Below are 21,976 nucleotides of genomic sequence, written 5' to 3'. Positions count from 1 at the left end.
GGATAAATTTCTAAATGCTTTACTTTGATCCCATGAATTAGACACAAAACTTGAACTACTGGAATTGATTTTTTAAAATTAGAAATATCCAATGATACTCATGTAAAACTGGTATCATTTAACTATTGATAAATTTCTTTTAATGGAGCTAATACATTAACAGTTATTGTTTCACATTTTTATACATGCACAAGAAAATGTGAAACCAAAATTAAGAGAGAACCATCACTTTATCTAAATGAAAAGTCATGTTTCACAGAATGGTACATAAATGTACCTTCTGCAGCTAGGTATGGAAATGTAGTATTTGCAGGGATGGTCTTAAAAGAAGACTGTGTAGGGACCCTTTCCCCCTCCCTACTTGGGAGTCCATTCTGTGGGACTCTTTCCCTCTCCCCAAGTGGGAGTCTGTATTTTTTCTTCAATAAATCTCCACCTTTGCTATAAAAAGCAAAACAAAAGAAGACTGTGTAGTAGATGTTGATCTTCTTCAGCAGACTAATGTCTTCTTGCTTTCACGTGATCAGTGATGTCATTACAGCCCCCTCATGTGTGAATTACACATGAAAATTCTTTTCAGCAAATCGTAACTGTTAAATTTGTACTGGTGTGTGTTTTATTTATTTTTTAAAATATATTTTATTGATTTTTTTTACAGAGAGGAAGGGAGAGGGATAGAGAGTTAGAAACATCGATGAGAGAAAAACATCAATCAGCTGCCTCCTGCACACCCCCTACAAGGGATGTGCCCACAACCAAGGTACATGCCCTTGACCGGAATCGAACCTGGGACCCTTGAGTCCGCAGGCCGACGCTCTATCCACTGAGCCAAACCAGTCAGGGCTGGTGTGTGTTTTTTAATTGCTGTCATCAAAAAGTGTTATTATAAAATAAAAATGTGTTACCCAATAATAAAATAAATAGGTAGTTGTGGATTTATACTACATGATACATGATTAAAACCATGTGGCAACGAAGTCCAGACTGTATTCCCTCAATGGCAAGATTAAATAAAGTCTGAGAAACTGTGCAATCCATGGGCTAGGGCAGCTGTCCAGAACAACTGGCTGGCACATCAAGTGGCCAGCGGAAGTGGCAGCATAGGATACTTCTGCCATCACCATCACACAAAAGCTGAATAAGTTAGCTGTATCACTCTGCTCATGCCAGAGTGCATTCACTTTATCACCAAGCACCCTTCATGCTGCCCTTGAAAAAGATGTGTTAGCATATAGTATTACCTCTGGAAAGGATCTGGAAGAGAGAATGGGTTATTGCCAATTTAACCATATGTTAAAGTGAGAATTCCGTTCGCTATGCTGGCATCTCACATATGAGATCGTGTCACAGTGTGGAAATACAAAGTGTAGGCCTACCTAAACCTAACCTAGTTTATTTACATGCAAGTATTTAAATAATACTTCATTCAAAAGTAAAAAGTCTGAGACAAATGCTAAACCAGATGTAATGCTAAGACAAAAGGCATAAAATGGGACTATTCTGGGCAAGCTGTATATATGACAGGGTGTCATTATGATGTGCTACTTTAAATGACAATATGACATACATAAAATGGAACTTATGTATCTATAAAAAATGATAATCTAGCTCTATGTGGCATGACATAAAAAGATTTCCAGAAAACCGAAGGTAGCTAAAAAATACCAGGCAGTGCTCCATGCTAGCTTCAGGAAGCTAGCTGAGGAGTGGGTAACTCTATGGTTGCCCATAGGTTTTCTGCTGGTTATAGCCCTAGGATAGGCAAGGGTAGTGAGATGAAGCTATAGGGAAGTTTATGTAGCAAAGGCTAAATTATTACAAAGGAAATGCTGAAACTTTCATTTGGATGACAGAATGATAATTTATGAATAGATTTTTAAAACTTAGGAGGAAAATTGTGATAAGAAGGTATTATAAATTCAGTTATAGGCATGATATTTCTGAGTGGATTATACGAATAGAAATGTCCAGAATAGAAATGGAGGAGGCATAGGAGGGAAATGCGTGAGGAAACATAATGTCACATGGAAGTTCAGAACACCAAGACTCAGACAGTGTCTTTCAATTTTGTGGACTATGATCCACAAAATGCATTGTAATCTAATGGGTATGTGTGCACTCACATATCTTAAACAAAAGCTTCATGAAACATTACTTAACCTTAATACTTCCTTTGATATTTTCTAGTCTACTCTAGTCCTTTTCTTCCTCTCTCCCCACTCTTCCTATTTTTTTTTTTTTAAATGCTGCCACAGCCTTCAAATTGACTTCAACATCTGCATTTTGGCTGAGATTTTAGATTACAAAGAGACCTTTGTGGTTTTTTGTAGAATTATTACAGAGATATGATCGGCAAATCCAGAAGAGATGTTATTTGAGAAAGGGTAAAGGAGAGAAAAGCAGAATATTAAGGACTGGCATGGGGAACACTAATGTGAGGAGGGAGAAAAGCCAAAGAAGGTAAAGTAAGAGGGTCAGAGGATGGGAAAAACAAGTAGCAAGGGGGACAATGCTGCAAAAAGAAATGAGTAGTCAGCAAAAGTGTTTTCCAATTTGTATTTTCCTCTCCTGCAGTGTTTTTTTTTTTAAAATTTTGTTTTATTGCTTAAAGTATTACAAAGAGTATTACATATGTCTCCTTTGTTTTTCTCCCCTTGACCTTCCCCTGGCCTCCCTACCTCCCCTCCCCTCCCCCCCCCCCCCCCCAGTGTCTTGTGTCCATTGGTTAGGCTTATATGCATGCATACAAGTCCTTTGGTTGATCTCTTACCGCCCCCCCCTCAACCCTCCCCTGCCTTCCCGCTATAGTTTGACAACAGTCTGTTCGATGTCCCTGCAGTGTTTTTAAAGTGCAGTTCAAGAATAATTTAAGTAGAATTACTTCAGTCACTTGTTAAAAATTCAAGTACCCGGGCCTCATTCCAGGCCCAGTGAACTGGAACTCTGGATGTGGGTCCTGGAGCTGGCAATTTAAAAGTTTTCCAGGGCATTGTTTTCACCAAGTATTTTGATCTCAGTGCCTTTTAACAAATCAGTTTTCAAAATGGTACTTTCCAGGAACATGCAATCTCACTTCATACTATAGATGTATTCTTGAAAAGTTGCTAAGTGAGTACTTGCATAGAAAGCCATTATTCTCCTAAAGACTTCCATGATTAATTTCAGAATTATGTTCATCCCTAAGGAAACAAGTTTCTTGAAGCATTCAGCCTTTAAACAAACATTATTTATCCATCTAATTTTTTCTGTATTGCTTATGCAGGTAGTTGGCCAAATGAACTTACAACCATGATCTTTATTCACAAGGGGTGGGGGAGAGGACAGCTGCAATAATGTCAACATTAAACAATTTTAATTAAAAAATAATAAAATTCAATATACTGTTAACACATTTCATTCTGATTTGGAACTGATCTTAACAGGTTAAGTACCACAAACAAGTGACATTTAGCAGAAGTTACAGGTAGGAAGTGCCACAGGAGATAGTTTTCAGAAAATACAGAAACTAAAGTTTGTAATTTAGACTCTAACAGCAAAAACATGCCTTTATGTGGTGAGTTCTGCTAACAAATATATTTGTCAATTTATTACCAATTGATAACCAAGAAGAGTGAGATATGAATCTATTCTATTCCAAGCTGGGAAGCATAGCTAATAACAACTAAAGTAGCTAACATGTATTCTCTTACCTCATATCAGGCCCTGTTCTAAATCCTTTACTGATTAACTCATTTCATCTTCACAACAATCCTGTGAAGTAAGTACCTACCCCTTTGGCCCTCACTTCCCAGATGATGAAGGCAAGGTGTAGGGAGCTGTGTAACTTTCCTGAGGCCCCTGAGCTGGAAGTAGGAACCAGGATTCAAATCCAGGCAGTCTGTCTCTAGAGTCTGTACTCTAGGCAATGTGCTTCACTGTGATTGTAAGAAAGTCTCCGATGTTGAAGTTAGTTGCCACTGTAGAAAGACTTGCTGTTTATAATCTGGGTGTTTTTTTTTCTGTTCTTTATATAATTGATTTCAAGATAATGTGGGTCTACTTTAGATCCCTGCTCATGTTTAGTTATTAGAGCTCATTATATAAGGTACTTTATTTATGACTAGTGGTCCCATGCACAAAATTCGTGCACGGAGTGGGGGGGGGGTGTCCCTCAGCCTGGCCTGCATCCTCTCTAATCTGGGACCCCTCTCATAATCCAGGACTGCTGGCTCATAACCGCTCACCTGCCTGCCTGCCTAATGCCCCCAATTGCCCTCCCCTGCTGGCCTGGTCGCCCTCAACTGCCCTCCCCTGCTGGCCTGGTCATGCCCCCAACTGCCCACCCCTGTTGGCCTGGTCACGCACAACTGCCCTCCTCTGCTGGCCTGGTCTCCCCAATGGCCCTCCCCTGCTGGCCTGGCTAACCCCAACTGCCCTCCCCTACAGGCCAGTTCGCCCCCACTACCTTCCCCTGCAGGCCTGATCTCTCCCCCAACTGCCTTCCTCTGCCGGCTTGATTGCCCCTCACCCCCTGCCAGCCTGATCTTGCCCCTGTCTCTGCCTTGGCCCCCACCACCATGACTTTGTCCGGAAAGAAGTTGGACGTCTGGAAGATGGCTGGTTGACCCGGTCTAATTAGCATATTACCCTTTTATTAGTATAGATAGGAATGCCCAAGATAGCATAAAGGTGGAATTTCAGTAACACACTGTGCATAAAATACAAATCTGTTTTAAAAGATACTTAATTCTGTTCATGAGGACAGGATAGCATAATAGTTTAGAGCTGTGCTTCCCAAACTTTAAGGTTCCCAATAACCTAGGAATCTTGTTTAAAATGTAGCCGTAGCCAGTTTTGCTCAGTGGATAGAGCATGGGCCGGGTTTGATTCTGGTCAAGGACATGTACCTCGGTTATAGGCTCCTCGATGGCCCAGGGCGCACCCAATGAATGTGTTTCTCTCACATTGATATTTTTCTCTGTCTTTCCCCCTCTCTTCCACTCTCTCTAAAAATCAATGGAAAACTATCCTTGGGTGAGGATTAAAAAAAAAAAAAAGTAGATTTTTCCTAACCAATGTGGCTTGGTGGTTGAGCATCGACTTATGGTTCAATTCCTGGTCTGGGAACATGCCTGGGTAGCAGGCTTGGTCCCAGTGGGGGGTGTGCAGGAGGCAGCTGATCAATGATTCTCTGTCATCAGTAATGTTTCTATCTCTCTCTTCCAATACTTTCCTCTCTGAAATCAATAAAAATATTTTTAAAAAATGTAGATCTTCAGTAGGGTTGGGGTGGGCCTTGGATTTTAAATTCTAACAAGTTCCCAGGCACTGCTGGCCAGAAGATCGCACTTTGAGTAGTGAGGGCTTAGAGTGGGAGCTCTGTGGTCACACTACTTGTGTCTGAATCTCAGTTCCATTATTTACTAGTTTTGTAATATTTCCTTTCATGTTCCCCCACAACATTTATAAAAGTGATAGCATTAAAGAATTTTTATGGGGATTACATGAGATAATCCATGGATAGTACTTAGAACAGTTGCTGTCATATAGAAAATACTCAATGCATATTACCTCTTAATATTACAGAAAACTATTAAAAGCATATATTGTACCCCATTAGAAAGACATTTATAGAATTAACTTATGGAGCATAAACACTAAACAAAAGTTCATCATTCTCTGCCAAGCAGTCACTAGAACATCACCATTCATTGAAGGACATTAAATATATGTCAGATTAACTACCCAGTTTATTAAATGCATAAATCTGAAAGTGCCCTAAATGAATTTGTAAGAGCCTATAATATTTAGTTTCTCTGTCAGAAAACTTTTTAATATTACAGTATAAACTGAGTTACAATTCATTTATTTGATAGCTTCCTCTGAATTTAGAAAATTTCCTCTGAATTTTTGTTTAAAAATTTCGTTTTTATCAAATAGGAATCAGAACTTGTATTAGTATGAACAATAATAATGATTTGGCCCTGACCGGTTTGGCTCAGTGGATAGAGCGTCGGCCTGTGGACTGAAGGGTCCTAGGTTCGATTCCGGTCAAGGGCATGTGCCTTGGTTGCGGGCATATCCCCACTAGGAGGTGTGCAGGAGGCAGCTGATCGATGTTTCTCTCTTGTCGATGTTTCTAACTCTCTATCCCTCTCTCTTCCTCTCTGTAAGAAATCAATAAAAATAAATATTTTTTTTTAAAAAATAATAACGATTTGTCAAACAAGGGCACTAGTATAGTTTTAATGAGTTTGGAGAACTTAGCCAAAACCTTTATACACAAGTGTATACACTTACAAACCTCTATACAATGCAGCATGATTACCTCTTTATTATGTTTGTTTGTTTTTGTTTTTTTCTTCTAGTTACCTCTTATTGTTGAGGACTGGGGCTTAGAAAAAATATTACTTGTTAGAATTGTGATGATTTAATAATGATGTGATATGGGAGGATTCGATGAGTAGGAAAAGTAAAGTTAGGACCAGAAATGAAGAGAAAATTCCACATCAACATCCCAAATGAAAACGATTAGAAATTTCTCAAATTCAACACTGTACATATCCTATCTAATAAAAGGGAAACATGGTAATTAGCATACAACCGCTACCCTTCCCATTGGCTAATCAGGGCAATATGCAAATTAACTGCCAGCCAAGATGGCGATTGGCAGCCAGGCAGCTGGAAACTAACATGAGGCTTGCTTGCTTCAGTGACGGAGAAAACCAACGTTCCCCGCCTGCCTTGCCGGCCTCTGAGCCTGCAGTTTAAGAAACATTGTAACGAATATAGAAGCTAAACAAAACCCCAGAAACCTGCTTTCAGCGAGCCAGGATCTCAGAGCTGAAGTTATACATTGTTTCGATTATAGAACCCAAACAAACCAGATACCTGCTTTCAGCAGCAGAGACCTCAGAGCTGGAGCCAGAGCTAAAGCTGCCCCCCCCCCCAAAAAAAGGAGCGGTTGGTAGCTTCAGTCACCCACCACCCTGAAAATAGCCCTCAGCCCCTCACCCAGACTGGCCAGGCACCTCAGTGGGGACCCCCACCCTGAAGGGTGTATGACCAGCTGCAAACAGCCATCATCCCCTCACCCAGGCTGGCCAGGCACCCCAGTGGGGACCCCCACCCTGATCCAGGACACCCTTCAGGGCAAACCAGCCGGCCACCACTTATGCACCAGGCCTCTATCCTATATAGTAAAAGGGTAATGTGCCTCCCAGAACCAGGATCAGTGTGACAGGGGGCAGCGCCCAAACCCCCTGATCGCCCTGCGGCTCTGTGACAGGGGGCAGGGCCACAACCTCCCTATCCGCCCTGCTCTGTTCGTGACAGGGTTCGGCGCCCCAGCCCCCTGATCAGCCCTGCTCTGTGCCTGATAGGGTTGAGCTCCCCAACCCCCTGATCGCCCTGCGCCTCTGTGTGTGACAGGGTGTGGCACCCCAACACCCTGATCCGCCCTGCTCTGTGTGTGACAGGGTGTGGCGCCCCAACACCCCCCAGCCCCCATGGGCCCTGCTCTGTGTGTGACGGGGTAGAGCCATAACCTCCCCATCGGCCCTGCTCTGAGTATGAGAGTGGCAGCGCCCCAACCCCCTGATTGGTCCTGCTCTGTGGGTGATAGAGGGTGGCGCCCCAACACTCTCATCCGCCCTGCTCTGTGTGTGACAGGGGGCGGTGCCCCAACTCCCCTATCGGCCCTACTCTGTGAGTGACAGGGGGGAGCTCCTCAACCCCCTGATGGGCCCTGCTCTGTGCGTGACAGGGGGGAGCTCCCCAACCCCCTGATGGGCCCTGCTCTGTGCGTGACAGGGGGCAGCGCCCAACCCCCTGATTGGCCCTGCTCTGTGTGTGACAGAGGGCAGTGCCCCAACTCTCCTATTGGCCCTACTCTGTGAGTGACAGGGGGGAGCTCCTCAACCCCCTGATGGGCCCTGCTCTGTGCGTGACAGGGGGGAGCTCCCCAACCCCCTGATGGGCCCTGCTCTGTGCGTGACAGGGGACAGTGCCCAACCCCCTGATTGGCCCTGCTCTGTGCGTGACAGGGGGTGGCGCCGCAACCTCCCCATTGACCCTGCCTTGAGTGTGACAGGGGGCGGTGCCCCAATTCCCCAATCGGCCCTACCCTGAGCATGACTGAGGGTGGCATCACAACCTCCTGATCCGCCTTGCTCTGTGCATGACAGCGGCCGGCGCCCCAACTCCCCAATCAGCCCTGCTCTGAGCCCGACCAGGGGCTGGATCTAGGGATTGGGCCTGCCCTCTGCCACCCGGGAGTGGGCCTAAGTCAGCAGGTCATTATCTCAGGAGGGCTCCCAGACTGTGAGAGGGCACAGGCCGGGCTGAGGGACTCCCCCTCCCACCTGAGTGCACAAATTTTTGTGCACCGGGCCTCTAGTATATAATAAAGAGATAAGAAATGAAGTACACTAGAAAAAAATGATTAAAGTTTTCCCAGTCATTGATAAAAAACCAGTAAGGATAAAATCTGGTGGCTCAAGCAAAGAGGAGATGATAGCTATGGAAGTGTTTTGGGTTGGTTAGTATCTTTATGAGTCAGCAGAAAAAGATCAATAAACAATTTGCTTCTCTTTTCATCTTTGATTTCTCTAACACAGGTGCTGAAAAAGACAACTGTGGGACAGATTCTAATATATTTATTCTAAATTAAAAGTAGATTCAGCATAGGCAATGCAGACCTGCCCTGGCAGCTCATTTTGAACAAAAGAATAAAAAAAAAAGAGAGAGGAATGTGGATAAGTAGATTATTCTCTCCCTCCTCGTTCCCCTTTCTGTCTTTCCCTGCAGAATGCTCCTGGCTGCTCCTTTAACGTCTGGTGTGGTACTAGAGAAAAATTTAACACAAGTAACAAGTGTTACTTTAGAAAGCAAGATTTTATTTTCAAAACTCTGCATAACAGTGCTTTATAAAAAGGACTGCCATATGAAAAAATTTAAGGCAGTGTTTACGTACACTCAACTACACTGAATAAGAATTCTTTTTTTAAAATTGTTTTATTGCTTAAAGTATTACAAAGAGTATTACATATGTCTCTCTTTTTTTCCCGCCCTTGACAATCTCCCTCCTCTTTCCCCTCAATGTCTTTCCAAAATGAATTCTTCAATTGAAATAATTATCAAGCTTAACTTGTAATTTTAGTGAAAAAAGTATCAATTGTGGTTTTTAACATCTACAGAGGTGATAACCACCAAGATCAAATGGTTAGCATTAGTGGTACAGGAACAATAGAATGTGAACAGAATTATCTCAACATCATGTCTTGTTATTTGGGTTTATATTAGTCTGAATAGAATTCCTGAAAAACAGAAATTCACTGAAATGTCTGAGCTAACTTTCCCCACTTACAAGGCAGGTATTAGCTGTTTCTTAACACCCGAGAAGCAAGGAATTCCACTTCCGTGTGACCTATTTATGCCTGTTAGATTTATCATATGCATTTTTTAATGACCTCAAAACAAAAGGAAATGTAGAAACCTATTTGAAAAACTGACATTAAGGTTATGACAACAACCAAAATAACAAGAAAATTTAAAGTTAAACTGACACACAATCCCCAAATCAGCCCGGTACACCCCTCATTTGAAAAACAGTTACTGTGTGAAATAGTGATAGCATGTCAGCCTCTGCTTTGAAACTCCTGATTTTTGTCATTTGGTGTTTGTGTCACAACCTTAATATTATTTAAATAAACTTTTTAATATATATTATTTAAATAAAGTCTTTGAATCGAGGATACTTGTAAAGCTTTGAAGAAGCCACCCTCAAAGCCCTGCAGCCCCAGCACGCCACTTTTCGTAGAAGTGGTGCATAAAACATTTGCTATTGACAAATCTAATTCATTACAAGGTGAGATGGATGCATTTTAAAATAACTGGCTGGCATCATTATCTGTAGCGCCTTTTATAAATTATTCTTCATTTCCCTTTTGACTGAACTTTTCACAGTTCCCTTTCAGAGTCTGAGTGTTATGCCTTATTGTCAATGCTTTCAACATGTTTAGACAAGTCATAAGTTAAACAAGCAGTGGTACTTTTTTTCTAGAAATGAGAAAGGGTTGCAGAAATAGTTACAGATTATTTCTTTCAATTCTCTGCTTTTTAACTAAAGACAAGCAAAGTTAGTTAGTGGTTGGTTTCATCTCATACAAAGGATTTAAAAATAAAGCCACACTGTTCAGGTGGAAGGAAGAATTTCAAAGAAAGAGACATAAAGGGAGATGCTGGCAGCCCTGCTGCACTGTTGCGCAGACTTAGTTTAAAATTGAATTGTGCTTCCCCTGACATGGGAGATCAGGCACATCATAAGGCTGACAGCTGGCTGGCACACTAACTTCCTAAAGGAAAATGTGAGCTATATTCTCTCTTAGAGGCCAAAGGAATAGAATTATAGAAGCCTTCAAGGAAATGAAGTGGGTGAGGCACAAATTATTTGAAATATGATGAAAACATTTCTTACCTAATTTTGTTTCAGAAGGTGCTAAGAATGAGCTGGTCTTCCAATCCTAAGTAGGTGGAAAGTTATTTCCTTCTGGTTTGTTGGTAAAAGAACTACCCTTTCTTTAGGCTCTTCAGCAGAGTTTTTTCCAAAATACACAAAACACACCTATAAAATAATTAGATAATACTTTGTCACTGCTACAATGGAGGGGATATAGTCACAACATTAGTTCTGTACATTGGTAGTGACAGTACTATCATTAGGTATGACATACAAGCTAGATCTAAGAGATACTGAACATACATAAAGACACGGTGAAGTTGGAGCACCTAAGAAAACCTTATTAACAAGCTGATCCACAGCTCACAAGCACATGGATAACAGAGGCTCCTATGAAAATGCATATTCAAAACATTCTTTTTATTTTCATTGATTTTTCAAATGTCCCTGAAGAAATGTAGATCACAGAGAGTAAGGGAAGGTTGCAGGACATAAAACAAGCAGTGCCTTTCAATACAATTACTTTCTTCCTGTGTAGTTACCAGTTCCTCCATAACAATTCATTAAAAACATCCTTTTCCACTCTTCTGGTTATCTTGTTCAAATAGATTCTGATTCAATTGATCTGGGGTTGGGGTTTGAGATTGTATATTTCTAACAAGCTCCCAGGTAACTCCACCAATGCTGTGGGTGGGTCCACAGAATACACTTTCACTAATAAGGTTCCACCAGACTACTTGTCTTTCCGTGAACCAACGTACACTGTTGTTATTCTTAGCTACTGACCTTTGTCTTTCCATATAATTTTAGACTCTTTCATCAAGTATTCTCCCTTCCCTATCAAAACAGATAAAAATTTGGTTGATATTGCACTGATCAAATTAGGCACCTGCAAAATGTTTAGTTTTCCATCATGTGCATTGTACATATCATTCCACTTATTGAGGTCTTATTGTCACACAGTAATGCTTTTCTATTTTCTCCAAGGGAGTTTTGCATATTTCTTGTTATGATAGATGTATTCCTAGGCACTTCATATTTTGAATGCTAATTTAGACAATATCTGTTTACAAAGCTTTTTTCATTTTTGTTTATATCTGTATCCCTATAATTTTTGTATATTGATATTTTTATCCAGGATATTTACTAAACTCTTTATTTTCTGTAGTTTTACATTATGTACGAGTGATGAGTTTTACTTTTTCATTTCAAAAATCTATACTTCTTTATCTTGCTTTACTAAAAGAAAAAAAATAAGCAATAAGCAATAAATGTACTTTTTAATAGAAAAGACTATTTTGTTATCCATAATCAGCCAAACTCTTCTTTTAGTTAGGCCTAGGTTGACTAGAAAACCGATATGAAGAAGATCCCAAGTGTTCCTTTTGATAAATATAATTTTCGGCTTTTCTTTGGTGTCTTAACAAATAAGTGCTTCAATGTTACTAACATCTACTATCCCAGGCTGATTTCCAGTTTATCAGAAACAGACAAAACCCTCACAGTCAACTTGACCACTTGGGGAAATGAATCTGAACAAAAGGAAACAGATGAATTATTACAAGGAATATGGTTCACGTCCACTGAAGAACTAAAGTGGAGGTGCCAACCCAGGGAGGCCATTGCAGAGACACAACACACCACCAAACTCCACAGCTGAAATCACAGCATTTCTTGGAAACCCCACAAATAACTCAGATTACTTTCTTGATGACAATGTCAGCCTGCTCTAGGGTGAACTATCCTTCTGGATAGCTTTCAATCAGTTTGACCAAAGGAAAATAGTAGCACTTACTGTTTCACAAACTGTCAATGTTGTTAACATTGGTTACCTGAGGAAAGGTATATGTACATAATGGTGGGATGGAGGAAAGGGTAAGGAAACAGTAGGCAATAACAAAAATAATAACCATTATAATAATAATAAAAACACAATAAACTGTTTCATTAAAGTATGTTCATAATCAACTACAAACAATAATTATGAAGTACAGCAATGTAGAACATGCTAAAATGGAGAAGTGAAAATAGCATCCAGACAGCATTGCAACCATCCTATATAATAAAAGTCTAATATGCTAAGTGTCCGGTCGCCTGGTCATCCTTTCAATCAATCAAAGTGTAATATGCTAATGATATGCTAAGGACACTCAACCGCTTGCTATGATGTGCACTGACCACCAGGGGGCAGGTGCTCTGACTGGTAGGTTAGCTTGCTGCTGGGGTCCGGCCGATTGGGACTGAGCAAGACAGGCCAGCCATGCCCTGGAGCCCTCCGGTGGTCCCTCCTTGGCTGGCCAACCTCTTGCATCCCTCCCAGCCTCGATCATGCACCAGTGGGGTTCCTCAACCTGGCCTGCACCGTTTCGCAATCTGGGACCCCTCAGGGGATGTCAGAGAGCTGGTTTCGGCCTGATCCCGCTCAATGCAGGAGTTTCCCTCTGGTGGTCAGTATGCTCCCACAGGGGGGAGCGCTGCTCAGTCAGAAGCCGGGCTCAAAGAGAACAGGGAGCAGGCCTAAGCCATCAGTCGGACATCCCCCAAGGGCTCCTGCACTGCAAGAGGGTGCAGGCTGTGCTGAGGGATCCCTCATCCCTCCCACCCCCTGCAAGTGCATGAATTTTGTGCACCAGGTCTCTAGTTTAAAAAAATCTGCACAAATTTTTGGTTAAGAAGATCACTGAGTGTGTATTTTTCCCCATCTCCCTCTAGCAATCCTCTTAAGATAATAAAGGTGTGTGTTGGGGTGGGGGAAGAGGATGTAAATCCATAATGGTGAAGAGACTGAACAAGCCCTCCGTACAAATTTGTACATGTAAGACAGATGAAGGAACATTCATAGGAGAAACAGAGCAGGAAAAGCCAAGTGATAGAATGTGTACAGGGAGCACTGCAATTAAAAGAATGAGCTAATGTCCCTGGCGCAGTGTGGAGTAAGGAGTGAAGCTGAAATATGCTGAAATATCACTTAAAGATTTGTCCTGATTCTCCCTCCCCTATCTTTATATACAAGCAACTACTTTCTTTTTGTCTTTAGTTAAATATCTACTTTGAGTAAAAAAAAAAAAAAAAAAAAAAAAGTAAATGAGAGGAAATTAATTGTGTTTGAGGAAATGAATTGTCTAGAAAAGTAGAAAACATAGCATAAATATAGGTACTCCCAAAACAAGATGGCCTCTTTCTGGCCCCTTCTGACTTCAAGTATATTCATGGTTCCATCTATTCACTCTAAAGCAAAGCATACAAGTCAAATCAGTGCCACCCAAATATAATTTCCAGGCAGCTTTTTTATTTTCTCTTTTCTAATATGAATGCAAAGCCAAGGACCACTGGGCATTTTTAAAAAATCTTTTCTTTTTTCACATTTGAGATCAATGTAAAACAAAAATTTACTCCAAAGAAAATAGAGATAAATCAGTTAATGGAATGTGTAAACTTCCTATCATCCTAAGAGAGTAAAGAAAAAAAAAAGTATACATAATACAAGACCATAAACAGGACTTCCACCTATGGCCGAGTGCAATTAGCAAATACTCTTCCCCCCAAAAAAAACCAAGGAGCAAGACAAAATTGACAAATACAACTATTTTGGTGCTCTAGAAATTGACCAAAAGAATATAACAAATTGAGAAACATTCACATGTGAAAAACTGCTAATCTTTAGGTAAGAACAGGAGGACCCTGTGGCATTCTGGCCTGGAGCTACCCTTATAACCATCAACCACAGCTCAGACAGCACAGAGGTCCTCCCAGGGTGGGGAAGATCACAGGACTGGAAATGTATCTGCTGTGGTCACTTGAGTTTGAATGGTAGGTAATGTCTAAGCCCATCATGGTGTCAGTAGAAGTGAAGATCTAAGAAGACAGCAAGCAGGGAGAGCCACACACCTCTATTAGCCCAAGGCCGTGGTCATAACTGGGGCAAGCATATTCTTGGCTAAGGCTGAGTATGTGCAATAGAGACTGAAGAGGAACAAAGCTAGCAGAGATTGCTTTGGCTGAACAATCATGGGCACAGAGGAAATGTGAAAGAGCCCAGCAGAAAGCAAAAACTGGGACACAATTGAAAACTGTAAACTTTAAATGCATTCCTCTATTACAGAGATTCGCGAGATGAGAGACGACTCACTGACCTGAAGTGTTTAATCACAACCACTGCCCAGCCATCAGCTTATCATTTAAGCTACACAGCCACAGGGGCAAGTCCTAGGAAGGTAAATGTAAAACTCAAAACGAAAATCTTAAAAAAAAGAAAACCCAGATACATCAGTGGCCATACATCACAGAGGAGATTGATGCCACTGATTTAGTTTGGGCAAATTACCAAACAAAGAAACCAGCAAACAAAGCAACAACAACATTCAATGATTACAAAACCAGAATCCAAAGTTGTGTCAATATATGATCTAAAAATGTCCAGTTTTCAAGAAATTATGAGGCATGCAAAGAACTGGGGGAGGGAGGAGAAGCAGTCAATAGCAACATTTTGAGTGTCCTTAGAAGTTCAATTTAAACAGACTTCAAAGCAGCTATTTTAAATCTGTTTAAAGAACCAAAGATAACCATATTTTAAAAAGTAAAACAATGAATAAAGAATAAAGATTCTCAGTAAGGAGACAGAAATTTTTGAACAAAATGGAAATTTTGAAGTTAAAAAGTCCAATATATATGAAAAGATAATTCTCGAGGGACTTGAGAGCATATTCAAAATGACCTGTAAAAAGAATTGGTGAATTAAAGAGAGTTAATGTAAATTACCCAATCTAAAAAAAAAAAAGAGAAAATATATTTTTTAAAATGAGCAAAGATGCAGAGACATTTGGGACAATCATAACCATATCAAAAAACCTGTTAATAGTATCCCAGAGGGAGAGGGAACAGATAAAGGAGTAGAAAAAATACATGAATAAGGAACAAAAATATATCAAATTAGATATGATTTGATAATTGCACTCGGCCATTGTGAATATGCTCTCAAGCATTAATCTACTCATCAAAGAAGTTCAAAGGACTCCATATAGGACAAATATAAAGAGATAGGTATCTAGACATAACACAATCAAACTATTAAAGGACAAAGACAAAGAAATTAAAAGCATCAAGAGAAAACTAACTCTTCACACACAGGTAAGCATCAATGAAACCATGGAGGCCAGAAGTCAGTGGAATGAGAAATTAAAAATGCTCAAGGAAAAAACTGTCCGCCAAATATTCTATATTAAGAATAACTATATTTTAAGTTGACGGCAAAATAAAACCATCACTTTAATAACTGAAGACAAAATAAAGATTGAGAATTTGTTGCAAGCAGATCTGTCTTAAATAGTAAAGGAAATAAGGAAATTCTTCAATCTATAAAAAAATAACACCCGTCCTAGCCGGTCTGACTCCATGGATAGATCGTCAGCCTGTGGACTGAAGAGTCCCAGGTTCTATTCCGGTTCTGAAGACTTCCAGGCTCGGTTCTGGTCAAGGGCACAAGCCTAAGTTGTGGGCTCGATCCCCACTGTGGGATGTGCAGGAGGCAGCTGGTCAATGATTCTCTCTCATCATTGATGTTTCCATTCCCTCTCTCTTCCTTCCTTTCAGAAATCAATAAAAATATATTTAAAAGCAAAAAAAGAAAATAACACCAGATGGTAAAAATGTAGGCTAATATGAAAGACTCTGAAATATTATTTCATTTATTTTCTTTGATTTTTTTTAAAAAAGCATAGATTGTATAAAACAATAGCTACAATGATGTATTATTTAGTTTATAACATGTAGGGATTTAATACACATGGCAGTAATAGCAGAAAAAGGAGAAAGGACTAGACCTACAATAGAAAAAAGTTTCTATATTTTGTCAAAATTAAGTTGACATTAACTAGATTGTATTAAGTTGGTTGTGGTAAATTAAATGTAGAATGTATTCTCCAGAACAAGCACTTAGAAAGTAACTTTTTAAAAGGTAAAGTTACACTAGAAATTTAAAAGTGGATACACTAAAAATATTCATTTAATACAAAAAAAGCAGTGAAGGTAGAAGAAAGAATAAAAAAGATAGGAGTCATATAAAAGTAAAGTATAATGGAAAATGTAAACCTAACTATACCAATAAGCACATTACATGTGAATGGTTTAATCTCAATCAAAAGCAGGCCCAGCCAGTGTGGCTCAGTGGTTGAGCAGTGACCCATGAACCAGGAAGTCACTGGTTTGATCCCTGGTCAGGGCACATGCCTGGGTTGCAGGCTGGATCCCCAGCGACGTGCAGGAGGCAGCCAATTGATGTTTCTCTCTCATGGATGTTTCTATCTATTTATCCCTCTCCCTTCCTCTCTCTAAAATAAAAAACATTTTTTTAAAAAACAGGAATTGTCAAAATAGATTTAAAAAAAGCAAGATCCAACTATGTGTCATTTATGAGACATTTTATATTCAAATACAAAAAATAGATTAAAAATAGATAGAAAAGGATATTCCAAGCAAACAGTAACTATAATAGAGCTGATGTTACTACACTAATAGTAGACAAAACAGGCTTTAAGAAATATTTGAGGAAAACATGATATTTCAAAATGATAAAAGGAAAAATACATAAAAAAGATATAAATGTATATCCCCCTAAAACAAAGCACCAAGATCAATGGAGGAAAAAAATGACAGAATCAAAAGAAGAAATAAATCATTTATTATAGTTAGATATTTCAAAGCTCTGTTCTCAGGAATGGACAAGACTAAACAGAAAATCAGCGAGAGTTTAGAATATTTAAATACTCTCTCACTGTCCAATCTAACTTACATATATAGATTACTTCACTCTGTGATGGAGGAGGACACTTTTTTTTTTTCAAATTCCAAAAAACATTTTTCAAAATAGACTATATGCCATGTCACAAGAAGTCTCAATAAATGAAAGTATAAAATGTTCTAAGAATACAACAGAAATAAATTAGAAATCAATAGCAAAAGTAAATCTTTAAAAAAACCCCAAGATTTGGAAATTAAAGAGCACACTTCTACATAACAATGTCAAAAATAAATCACAAGGGATATTAGAAAATATTTTTTAGTGAATGATAGTGAAAACGTAACATGTTGTATTTTATAGGATACAGAAAAAGCAGTGTTTAGAAGGAAACCTATTAATTCCACCTATTTCAGAAAAGAAGAAAGATCACAAATAGATAACATAAGATTCAATTACCAGAAAAAAAAGAAGAGCAAACCACATCCAAAGCAAGAAGAGGAGCAACACAAGAGTACAGCAGAAATAAATAACATAGAAAAGATAAAAGCAATAGAGAAAAGAAAAGGTGGTTCTTTGGAAAGATCAACAAAATCTCACACCTTTAGCTAGACTGGTAAAAAAAAAAAAAGATACAAATTATCAAAATAATGAAAAAGATGTCACTACTGAACGTACAAAAATCAAAGGATTATAAGACAACACAATGGACAACTTTATGCCAACAAAATAGACACATTTTAATGTCTACACAATAGGAATGGACATATCCTTTAAAAAGACATAAATGGCACCTCTCCCCAACCTCTCCCCAGCCTCCACAAGTCCGCACCTTCTCCTGCACCTCAACTGCAGAAATTCAAACTATGATGGCAGCTCAATTAGACATTCCTCCTTTCAACTTCAGTGAATCCAGGACCGGCCATGGGATTGGAAACCAAGACCCCAGAGATTCACAACAGCGACTTGTCTTAGTGGGTAAGGCTGGAGCAGGAAAAAGTGCCACGGGGAACAGCATCCTTGGAAAGAAAGCAGTTCATTCCAGCATGGTAGCAAAATCCATCTCTAAGGTCTGTCAGAAAGGGAGTAGCACGTGGAATGGGAGAGAAATTGTTGTCGTGGACACACCTGGCATTTTCCACACTGAGGCACGGGATGCTGACACACAAAGGGAGATTGCTAATTGCATCCTCCTGACTTCCCCTGGCCCTCATGCTGTGCTCCTGGTGGTCCCACTGGGCCGGTATACAAAGGAAGAACAAAAGGCCATGGAGAAGATGCTGTCAATGTTTGGATCCCAAGCTAGGAGATACATGATTCTCTTATTCACCTGGAAAGATGGCCGGATGGCATGGAGTTCCATGATTACTTAAAGGAAGCTCCACAAGGCATTCAAGATCTGATGGACCATTTCAGCGGTCGTCACTGTGAGTTCAACAATATGGCAACAGGAGCTGAGCAGGAGGCTCAGAGGGCACAGCTGTTGGACCTGGTCCAGCGCATGGTGATGCAGAATGAGGGAGAATTCTACACTGACGAGATGTACCAAAGGGCTGAGGAGGAGATTCAGAAACAGATTCAAGTGAAACAAGAAAAATACAAAGCTGAACTGGAGAGAGAGAAAAGGCAAGTAAGAGAGAAATATTAAAAAAAAAAAATCAGAAACCTCAAGGATAAAATGGAGCAAGAAAAGAGAAAGGCAGAAATGGAGAGGGAATGGGCAGAAAGGGAGATCTGCCATCTAAAAAGGCTGCAAGAAGCCAGAGATGAAGTTGAGAGTCAGCAAGATACTAGTATACTTGACATAATCACAGGTATAACAGTGATCACTTTACCTTTTTTTAAAATTCTATTCGAGGGAATTTAAGCTTTTTGAAAATCTGTTTCCTGCATATTTTCAAGTGTTCCTTCTCATATATATAACTCATTCCCCAAAGTCAGAGTTCTCTATTTCTTTTCTTCAAGTTCTCAGGACTGGGTGTTTAGTAAAGTTTCTTATTGGCATTTGGTAGATATCTGTTTGATTTATTTAACAGGGATGAGACACATTCTCAATTTGTAAAATTCCAAAGTAGAAAGTATGGATGCTCCCTATCTTCTGACTCTTTCTTAGAGAAAGAGAAAGGGAATGCAGGAGACCAAAAGAGAATGATTCTCTAGAGTCTTTCTAGATTGACACATAATCTCTGCCTGTGGCTTCTACTCCACATTTTTGCCTTTGGGATGACAATGACCTTTTTACCCATGTGGTTAAAGAAATCAATTATTTGCATTCGGTAATGGATAGCTAGAAATGCTTATAGAATTCTTTCTAAATGAACATAAATTTGTTGAATTACATTCTTTCGAAGGACTGAAATAGCTCCTTATTATCTATCCACTCAAGAAAAAAGAGTTGTCTGAAAAAAAGATTTCTCAGAACTCAACTAAGTGAAATGCCAGAAAGAGTAAAAGACAGAGATTCAACAGCTAAGAGAACAATGTTCAGTGTATTCAGATGTTTCTGTAGAAAGTCTTTGAGCAACCTCAAGGTAACCACTTTTCTGAATAACTAGTTCTCTCCTTTTCTTGTGAAATTAACTGTTGCCACCGCACCTCCATCACCCCACACCTTGATTACATACTGCTAGGTGGGTCATCCCCACACTGCTTCCCCTTCCCACTTCAATTGTTTGCTTACTGTTACTATAATAAAACTTTTCTATTTTCTCAAAAAAAGGACATAAATGACTAAAACTGACTTTAGAAGAAATGCGAAAATGGAATCGACGTTAAAACAAGTAAAGAAATTAAATTGCTAATTCAAAAATCTTCCTACAAGGAAAAGTTGCAAGAGCTTCATAGGTAAATTCTACAAAATAATACTAACATTTCATAGACTTTCATAAAACAAAGGAAAGAAACCCTCCTAATTCATGCTATGACAGTATTATCCCGATAACAAAGCCAAACAAACACACCACAAGAACATAAAACTGCAGTCTAACTGCCTATATTAAAAAAGAAAGATCTAAAATCAATACACTAACCTTCAACCTTAAGAAACTAGAAAAAGCCAGCAAAACCCAAGCAAGCAGAAGGAAGGAAACAATGATTAGACTGGGAATAAATAAAAAGAATAGAAAATTTATAGAAAAAAATAATGAAACTAAAGTTGATTCTTTGAAAATAGGTTCAAATGACAAACTTTTAGCTCAAATTACTAAAATTAGGAATTAAAGAGGGGATATTATTACTGATGTTAAAGAAATAGATTATAAAGAGATACTAAAACAATTGTGTCATCAAATTATATAACCTAGATGAACAGACAACTTCCTCGAAAGACACAAAGTACTGATATGAGTGAGGAAGATTTAAACAATAGGAGTAAACCTATAACAAGTAAGCAGATTGAATTAATGATCAAAAACTTTCCCACAAAGAGAAGCCTAAGGCCAGATGGCATGACTGGTTGGAGAAGTCTACCAAAAATGTAAAGAATTAACACCAATCCTTCACAGACTGTGCCAAAAACAGAAGAGGAAAGAACACTTCCCAACTCATTTTCTGAGGCCAGTATTACCATGACACCAAAAAAAGGCAAAAAGATTACAAAAAACTATAGACCAATATCCCTTAGAAACATAGAGACAAAAATAATCAAAATATTAACAAGTATAAAAAAGAATTATACACCATGACTAAGTGAAATTTATCCCAGGAATATAAGGTTGACTCCAACACAGGAAAATGAAACAATGTAATAGACTTTATTAATAGAATAAAGGACAAAAAATACATGATAGTTTAAGTATATGCAAAGAAAAATGTGTTAAAACTCAACACCATTCATGATAAAAAATAACTCAACAAACTAGGAATAAAAGGGAACTGTATCAATTCCATAAAGGATAACTATAAAAAACCCACAGCTATCTTCACACTTAATGGTTAAAAGACTGAGCTTTTCCCTAAAGATCAGGAACAAGACAAGAATGTCCATTTTTAGCACTCCTCTTCAACATTGTACTGGAAGTTCTATCCAGGAAAATTAGGTAAGAAAAGTAAATATCCAGATTGCAAAGGGAGAAGTAAAACTACCTACTTATAGATGACAAGATCTCATATGTAGAAAATCCTAAGGAATCCTAAAACAAACAAAACCCTCAAACTATTGGAGCTAATGAATACATTCAACAAAGTTTGCAAGATATGAGATTAGTAAACAAATATCAATTGTATTTCTATATACTATCAATTAACAATTTGAAAATAAAATTAGAAAAACAATTTAATTTACAATAGTACCAAATAGAATAAAATATTTAGGAAAAATTTAACAAAAGAACTGTAAGACCTGTTCACTGAAAACTACAAAACATCACTGAAAGGAACTGAATTAGATCTAAAGAATGAAAAGTCCATGTTTATGGATTGAAAGGTTTAATATTGTTAATGTGGCAAAACTTCCCAATCTACAGATTGAATGTAATCTCTATCAAAATCCCGGCTGCCTATTTTGCTGAAATTAACAAACTGATCTTAAAATCCATATGGAAGTGCAAGGAACCCAGAGTAACCATAACATCTCGAAAAAGAACAAAGTTAGAGAACTCACATTTTCCATTTTCAAAACTTATTATAAAACTACAAGAATCAAGACTGTGTAACAGGATAGGCATAAGGACAGACGTAATCAATGCAATAGAACTGAGAGTCCATAAATAAACCTATACAATATCCAACTGATTTCTGATGAGGGTTTCAAGAAAGTTCAATAGGGAAAGATTGGCCTTTTCATGAAATGTTCCTGAGACAACTGG

The 21,976-nt window shown here is 38.9% G+C and overlaps 1 protein-coding gene and 1 pseudogene across 3 annotated transcripts in view; one reads left to right on the top strand and one right to left on the bottom strand.

The window, feature by feature from the left end:
* Positions 1–21,976, bottom strand: part of KIAA0825 (KIAA0825 ortholog) — a 367,814-nt gene that overhangs the window by 334,404 nt on the left and 11,434 nt on the right. For all 3 annotated transcript variants that reach the window (XM_059694100.1, XM_059694103.1, XM_059694101.1), the window contains exon 2: positions 10,457–10,603. The gene's annotated coding sequence lies outside the window, so the exon portion shown is untranslated. The remainder of the gene's footprint in view (positions 1–10,456; positions 10,604–21,976) is intronic.
* Positions 18,018–19,889, top strand: LOC132233427 (GTPase IMAP family member 4-like; annotated as a pseudogene).

Source organism: Myotis daubentonii, chromosome 4, assembly GCF_963259705.1.
Source record: "Myotis daubentonii chromosome 4, mMyoDau2.1, whole genome shotgun sequence".
In the NCBI taxonomy this organism is placed as follows: Eukaryota; Metazoa; Chordata; class Mammalia; order Chiroptera; family Vespertilionidae; genus Myotis; species Myotis daubentonii.
Note: the sequence above shows the minus strand (reverse complement) of the source record. Positions and strands in the feature narration are given on the sequence as shown.